Genomic DNA, 8,270 nt, shown 5'->3' with positions numbered 1-8,270 from the left:
CAAGTTATATGAATTGTTGAATGTGAAACTGATGATGTGCCCTGTAAACGTTCACTCAATCCACAATAAAAACCTTAAATTAAAAAAAAAAAAATCTTATACAGGTTCACTGTGAGTCAGAACCTACTCAAAGCACTTAACAACAAACAACCGAAACAGTCTAAAACTGGATTGTGGTGATGTTTGCACAACTTTGTAAATTTACTGGAAGTCATTGCTTTGATCACTTAAAATGGATCAATTTTATGGTATATATTGAGGGATATAAATTGTTCTTCAATAAAGTCATTTTTAAAAAAAGGATACAGGAAATAGAATAGGATCTATGTTTACCAACCATTTGTTCTAAGAAAGAGCAAGAGGAGCCAAACACTTCATCGATCCACATAGAGTTGAAGATTGAAAAAGATTGCTGAAAGGACAGAATTAATGCACACATTCAATAAACATGTTTTTAGTGTTTACTCTGTGGGAGCTCCCCAGCAGGTCTGGAAAGGAATAGCTTTAAGGAAAAGGAAAGCACCTGAGAAGAATGATTATTATTCTAATCATCTTAGTAGGTGAGGCAGAGTTATCTGATTAGAGTGAGACTGGGATTTAGGGAGAAAATGAAAAGTGTGCAGAAGGAACTTTGTACAGATGGAAAGGTGAGGTTGTATGTGCTTACCATAAATGGAGAAAGTAGAGTGTGAGATCAAACAAAAGTCCAAACTCTGGACATTGTGAACTAAAAAGGATCTCCTCACCACCTCTCTTTCCCTAAAACAAATGAACAAAAGTACTTCCCTTTTTAGGAGCCCTGTAGTGTAGTGGATTACAAACTGGACTGTTAACCACAAGCTAAGCAGTTCAAATCCACCAGCCTCTGAGGGAGAAATATGAGGCTCTCTATAGCCTCGGAAACTCTACACAGGGTCACAATGAGTCAAAACTGACTTGATAGTACACAAGCACCACCAACTTGCCTTTTTGATCAAATTTAAAAGACAGTACTAATGGTTATATTAACAATCTTCAAGCTCAGAAAGTTTACAGCTACAAATTTCTTCTATTTCATTCACCATTTCACACCAGAGCAGATACTGATTACCTACACTACATCCTTTTCCTCCCTTCTTCATTGCTGGCAGAGGTCCACTTGTGATTGCTTGGTTTTAACTCCTCCTACACAAGCTCTGGTAGCATAGTGGTTACGAGTCAGGCTGCTAACCTCAAGGTCAGCAGTTCAAAACTACCAGCTGTTCTGCAGGAGAAAGAGGAGGCTTTCTGCTCCTGTAAAGATTTATAGCTCTGGAAACCCTGTATAGGGTCTCACTATGAGTCGGAACCAACTCCACGGCACATAACAACAACAACAACAAACACAAGTCTTAAGGACTTCTGGTGTGGTGTGTAGGTAGGATTCAGCACTGGACTGCAAACCACAAGGTTGGCAGTTCAAACCCACCAGCTGCTCCTCAGAAACCCTATGCAGGGTTGCCATGAGTTGGAACTGACTGTATAGCACTTAACAACAACAACAACAAAGCACAAGTCTCAGAGTCCTGGTGTGGCACTGTGGGATAAAGCACCAGACCACAAGATCGGTTTGAACTACAAAGTCAGCGGTTCAAACTCACCAGTCACACCTTGGAAACCCTATACAGGGTCTCTATGAGTCAGAATTGACTCAACAGCACTTAACAACAACAACATACAAATCTCAGAGTCTTGGTGTGGCACTGTGGGACAAAAGGTCAGTTTGAACTGCAAGGTAGGCATTTCAAGCTCACCAGCCTTGGAAACCCTCTGCAGGGTTGCTATGAGTTAGAACCAACTCGATGGCATTTAACAACAACAACAACAACACAAGTCTCAGCTCTAGAGGTAAATTCTGATTAGTTTAATGCCCAATCATCTCATATGTTAGATAGACATGGGCATGTTACCCAGTTTGAGCCAAGTAAATGTAAAGGGGGTCTGCAAGGACTGGTGGGCAAGATTTTCTCATTAGCCCTGGACCTGGTTGTGTCTGAAAGTGACACCTGGAAATTTGCAGCCATTTCATGGCTAGCCTGAGGATGAAGCCAACAAAGAGAGGCACAGATTTACTATACCTGGATCCAGCCCTACCCTTAGATATTTTGTTATATGAAATAATACATTTCCTTTTTGTTTAAGCCAGTATAAATTGGTGTTTTTCTGTTTCTAACTGCCAAAAACCTCCCAACTGTTGACAAAAAAGTAAGCCTCTTTCTTTGGCCTTTCTATTTCTGGGTTCGGTAGAGTCCATTTATGTCTCAGAGACCTCTGGGAAGAGATTGATGCAGAGCAAAATATAAGGGATAGAGGAAGACCAGGGAACTAACAAGGGTAGCTCAAAGCAATGGACCTTGGAATCTAAAGGTAGTTTGTGTCCTGTGGACTGAAAGGAAGCTAAATAAAATGGAAAGATTAAGTAATAAAAAGTACCAAGCAAATGGAACCAGGGCAGATCTGGCAAGCTGTGGCAGGTAAGCTTGGGAGGAAATAGATAAAGCAACTGCGTTAGAGAAGAATGTTGAGTTAAGAGATCTCAGAAGTTTAGCAAGTCCTGGTGGTGATAAGATCAGGCATTTGAACTTTCCAGACCATGGCTAATAAAGAGGGAAATCCATAAAATCAAGAAAGCTAATGGAGTTTTGTAAAATCAAGGACTCTGAAGAAGCAAGAACAAAATTCCTGAGAATACTGATTAGAGGTGAAAAGGAGAAGAAAATCAGTCAGACACTAAAGTTATTTGGCTAGGTGTACAGCACTTAACAACAACAACAAAATCATTATTATGGCTTTGAGCAACTGTATCAATAAGTTAAGAAGCCCTGGTAGTGCTTGAGGATAAACACTGGACCGCTAACCACAAGGTCTGTAGTTCAAACCTACCAGTTTGGATGTCTTCCTTCAGTATCACTGACTCTTGATCATGTGCTACCTCTTGAAATGGTTGAACCTCAACCATTTCTGTGTATTCCTTTCATCTTCTTTTGATTCTTTCTGCACCATTCAATATTTTGCCAATAGAATCCTTCAATACCACAAGTCAATGCTTGAATTTTTTCTTTACTTCCTTCAGTTTGAGATAATGAGCGTGTTCTTCCCTTTTGGTTTTCTAACTCCAGGTCTTTGTACATTTCATTATAATATTTGACTTTGTCTTCTTGAGCTGCCCTTTGAAATTTTCTAATCAGTTATTTAACCTCCTCATTTCTTCCATTTTCTTTAGCATCTCTATGCTTCAATGAATATATCAGTCTCTTCTGACATCCATTTTAATGTTTTCTTTCTTTCTTACCTTCTTAATGGTCTTTTGTTTTATTCCTGTAGGCTGAAGTCATTCCACAACTCTTCTGGTCTTTGGTCTTTAGTGCCTAATGCAACAAATCTGTTCTTGAGATGATCTCTAAATTCAGGTGGGATATGTGCAAGGTCATACTTTGCCTCTTGTGGACTTGTTTTAATCTTCTTCAGCCTGAACTTGCATATGAGCAATTGATGGTCTGTTCTACAGTCTGCCCCTGGCCTGGTTTGACTGATGATATGGAGCTTTTCCACCATCTCTTTCCGCATATGTGGTCAATTTGATTTCTGTGTATGTCACCTGGTGAGGTCCATGTGTATAGTTATCTTTTATGTTGTTTAAGAAAGGTATTTGCAATGAAGAAGTCATTGGCCTTCCAAAATTCTGTCATGTGATTTCCAGCATCGTTTCTATCACTAAGGCCATATTCTACAACTATTGATCCTTCCTTTTTGTTTCTAATCTTTGCATTTCAATCACCAGTAATTATCAATACATCTTGATTGCATGTTTGATCAAGTTCAGACGGGAGAAGCTGGTAGAAATTCTTCAATTTCTTCATTACTGGCTTTAGTTCTTGGTGTACAAATTTGAATAATACTTGTATTAACTGCAATAATATCAATTGTAGATGTATTTCTATTGTCCTGTCACTGACAGTGTTGTACTTCAAGATAAATCTTGAAATGTTCTTTTTTTATGATGAGTGGGATACTATTCCTCTTCAATTTGTCATTCCTGTCATAATAAATCATGTGATTGTCAGATTCAAAATGGTCAATTCCAGTCCATTTCAGTTCATTTATGCATTCCATTTCATTTTAGACAACTTCCAATTTTCCTAGATTCATACTTCATACATTCCATGTTCAGATTATTGATGGATGTTTACAACTGCTTCTCCTCATTTTGAGTTGTGCCCCATCAGTAAATGAAGGTCCCAAAGGCTTTACTCCATTTGTGTTATCACAGTCAACTCAACTTTGAGGAGGCAGGTCTTCCTCAGTCATATTCTGAGTGTCTTCCAACCTGAGGGACATCTTTCAGCACTATATCTGACAATAATCCGGTGCTCTTCATCATGTTTTAATAGTCAATATTTTCGTGCTATCTGACAGTGTTCCACTACTTATCATAAGGTTTCAGTGACTAAATATTCAGAAGTAGTCCCTCTCTCCTTCTTCCTAGTCTGTCTTAGTTTGTAAGCTCATCTGAAACCTATCTACCATGGGTAACTCTGCTGATATTTAAATACCTGTGGCATTGCTTCCAGAATCCCAGCAACGCACAAGCTAGCTACCACAGTACGACAAACTGACAGACGAGTACTGGGGAAACCCTACAAAAGTGTCACTATTAGTTGGAACCGACTCCACAGAACACAACCACCAAGATCACCACTACCACTACACACTACAAAAAGGAGTCCTAGGGGCACAGTGGGTTACACACTGAGCTACTAACTTCAAGGTGAGTAGTTTGAATCTTCCAGCTGCTCCGTGTGAGACAGATGAGGCTTTGTGCTCCTGTAAAGATTTACAGCTTCAGAAACCCTATTTGTTGTTGTTGTTAAGGGCCGTTGAGTTGGTTTTGACTCATAGAGACCCTGTATATGGTTTCTGAGGAGTTGCTCATGGGTTAGGACCTCTGGCCTTGTGATTGTTGTTGTTATTAAGTGCCATTGAGTCAAGCTGATTCCGACTCATAGCGACCCTGTATAGGATTTCCAAGGAGCAGCTGGTAAACTTGAACCACTGACTTTGCAGTTCAAATGACTCTGCAGTCTGAACCATTAACCATTAACCCGCAGCGCCACACCAGTCCAGTATTTATTTATCCTACAGCGCCAATGAGTTAGAATTGACTCTACGGCACACAACCACCCCTACCAACACCACACTACAAAACAGGGAAAATACTGAAAGGAGAAGGTAAGACATTGGAAAGTAAGAATATAAACTTGTACTAATAAAACTTATCCAAAACTTAGAAACAAGGCAAAGAATGTGGACTATACATTTTTCAATGTTACATTAGAACATTGTTTAAAAGATTGCCCAAAGATTTTTAATTTTCTAGGACAATGTACCTGTGTTTACTTTTGCTGTTTACTACTTGATTAGAGCTGTTAACGTGAAGATTCTGCCTGATGGAGAAGATAACTATGAATATGGTAAGTTTATTTTCCCATAGGTCATTAACCCCTTTTGTATCCAACCTAGAAAATTTACCCCAACAGTCCTTTTTGAATGCCTGTATATTCCTAGTTCTTCAAAATATTATTTCTAACAGTTTTACAATTGTACTGGTTCCCTTCATCAAACAGTTAATAAGCCTTGGTCTTGTGTTCATTTTATATTTGCATAAGTTATATTTTTAATGTTTTGACAATTATACTTAATACTTGATAGCCCATATAATAAGGAGATTAACATCGTTTTAGCCTTTTGGAGCATGCTCTTTTGATTCAGTGGAGTGACATACAGGTAGTCCCTGGGTTATGAACGAGATCCATTCCTAAATATGTCTTTAGGTTTAATTTGTATGTAAGTCAGAACAAGTGTATATGTTCTTTTTGGCGTAATGGGCTACTACTAATTGGGCTTCTAACCAGAAGTTCAGCAGTTCTAACTCACATGTTGCTCTGAGGGAGGAAGATGAGGCTACCTGATCCAGTAAGGATTTGTAGTCTCGGACAGAGTTCTAGTCTGTCATAAAGGGTCATTATTGATCTGAATTGACTCAATGGCAGCACGTTTGTGTTTTGTTTTGTTTTAGTGCAAGTAAAGATATAAAACTTTTTCAGTGATTTAAAACCTGCCAAGGCAGCAAGTGAAAGTGATTGTGTGGAGTCCTGATGTGATGCTGAGGATAAAGCACTGGACCTCAAGATCAGTTTGAATTGAAAGGTGGTGGTTCAAACCCACCAGTTGCTTCTTGGAAACTCTATACATGGTCGCTATGAGTCAGAAGTAACTCCAAGGCACTTAACAACAACAACAAGGATTGGTTCAATAGTTTCACAAGTGAGGACAAATTTACATAATATTAAGCACTGGACAGCTAACCACAAGATCGGCAGTTCAAATCCACCAGCTGCTCCTTGTAAACCGTATATGAATCTCTATGAGTCAGAGCCAACTTGACAGCATTTAACAACAACAACAAAAAGCAAGTACAAGTTGTCCATAGGGTCGCTTTGTGTTGGAACAGACTTGAAGCCACCTAACAACAACACGGAGTTGTCCATAAACCGAACAGTCTTAACCTGGGGTCTGCCTATATTTTAAACTTTCAACTTTAGACATTTGTATCAATATGAGGATCTGGGAACAGAAGTAGGCAAGAACTGAAGGTTTGAGGCAAAAGAGGAAGAGGCCAAGTTGAGAAGTCATACAAATAAAGGACAATTACCGCATTAGGAATCACACCCCATAGAGTGTCAGCTTCCTGATACCACCATCCCCACAGCTCTGGGCACATTAACCAGTGGCATGCTGGAATTTCCTTATCAGAGAGGCCCGAGGGCAGCAATCAGGAGGCGGGCATAGTGTCTTGAAAAATTGTCTTGAATATGTACAGCACGTACACGTAAACATCTTAAAATGCCTCACAAGCCACTCCTTGGCTTTGCCATTGTAGGCATTGATGATTTAATCTTAAGAAAAGTAGAATTTTGCTTGCTGTAAAAATTAAAAAGAAAACATAAACTACTATCAGTAGTATTTGTGTTTTAATTTATCAGAAGGTAACATTGGTTTGGCTCTGGAAAGATGTTAGCAGTTTGTATGTGTGTGTGTTTAATAAGATTTATTGTGAATTGAGTGATTGTTTACATGGCAGAACATGGGTTTTGCACTCAATCAATTGTATTTTGTTCCACTGCAATGATTACAATCCCCTCCGTGTGCCATCGGTTAATTGTATTTGCCTATGTTTCCACTTTGGCTTTTTTGTGGTTTTTTTTTTTTTTTTTTGTGTGTGTGTGTACACAAAAGCATGCAGGACTATATAATTGTTAAACAACCAAGGGGCACATTTTTCAAGCCAGCCTCCTACCAGCCAGTATACAGCCTTTCTGTTTCCATGAGTCTAGAGTCCTCAGATGCTCTATCTTTCCAGGCCATGACCTCTGCCTCTGTCTCTGGTGTTACTGCTTCTCTGGTTAGGATCCCACATTCCACTCATGCTCTTCCCTCTTGATGGTCCTTGGTTTTCTGTTCCTGGAGTGTAAGATTAACTACTCCCCCCTTTTTGTTACACAAGGAGTTCTTGTAGCGTAGTGGTTATTAATTAGGCTGCTAACCTCAAGGTCAGCAGTTCGAAACTACCAGCTGTTCTGAGGGAGAAAGATGAGGCTTTCTGCGCCCATAAAGATTTGCAGCTTCAGAAACCATGTGCAGGGTCACTATGAGTTGGAACCAACTCCATGGTACTTCACAACAACAAACCTTTACACTTGTGACAATCACAATTAGTCATGATAACAATTACTATTGAATCAGAAAGAATCCTGTCCCCATCCGCTTGCACCAGACCCATCTAGACAAGATGAAAACTATTCAGTGTGGATTCTACCTTCCCTCCATCACTCTAAAACTCCTCTTGAAAACTTGTAATCCAATCACTTCATGCCTTTATAGTCCCCAACCCCTACCCCCATTTTAGGTAACCAATGTCTAAGTTGCCTATCCCTATCAACCCTGTGTGATGAGGGGATAGGCTTGATCCATGATGTGAAGACTCTCTCTCTCCCTGTCTGCTGGTCTTTTGAGCTACTACATCCAAAGTAAAGGTCAAGTTCATCAAACTATAGCAATTTACATTTGCTTCTTGTATCAAACTTCTTTAATTTCCTCTAATCAAGTTCTGATCATCAAGCCATCTTAGCAAGTTTGGGCATTCTTTTGCACCTCCCCCCATTCTCAGCTCTAGCCCTCAGTAGCTAGATCAG

This window comes from Chrysochloris asiatica, unplaced genomic scaffold, assembly GCF_000296735.1.
Source record: "Chrysochloris asiatica unplaced genomic scaffold, ChrAsi1.0 scaffold00130, whole genome shotgun sequence".
Taxonomy (NCBI): domain Eukaryota; kingdom Metazoa; phylum Chordata; class Mammalia; order Afrosoricida; family Chrysochloridae; genus Chrysochloris; species Chrysochloris asiatica.
Note: the sequence above shows the minus strand (reverse complement) of the source record.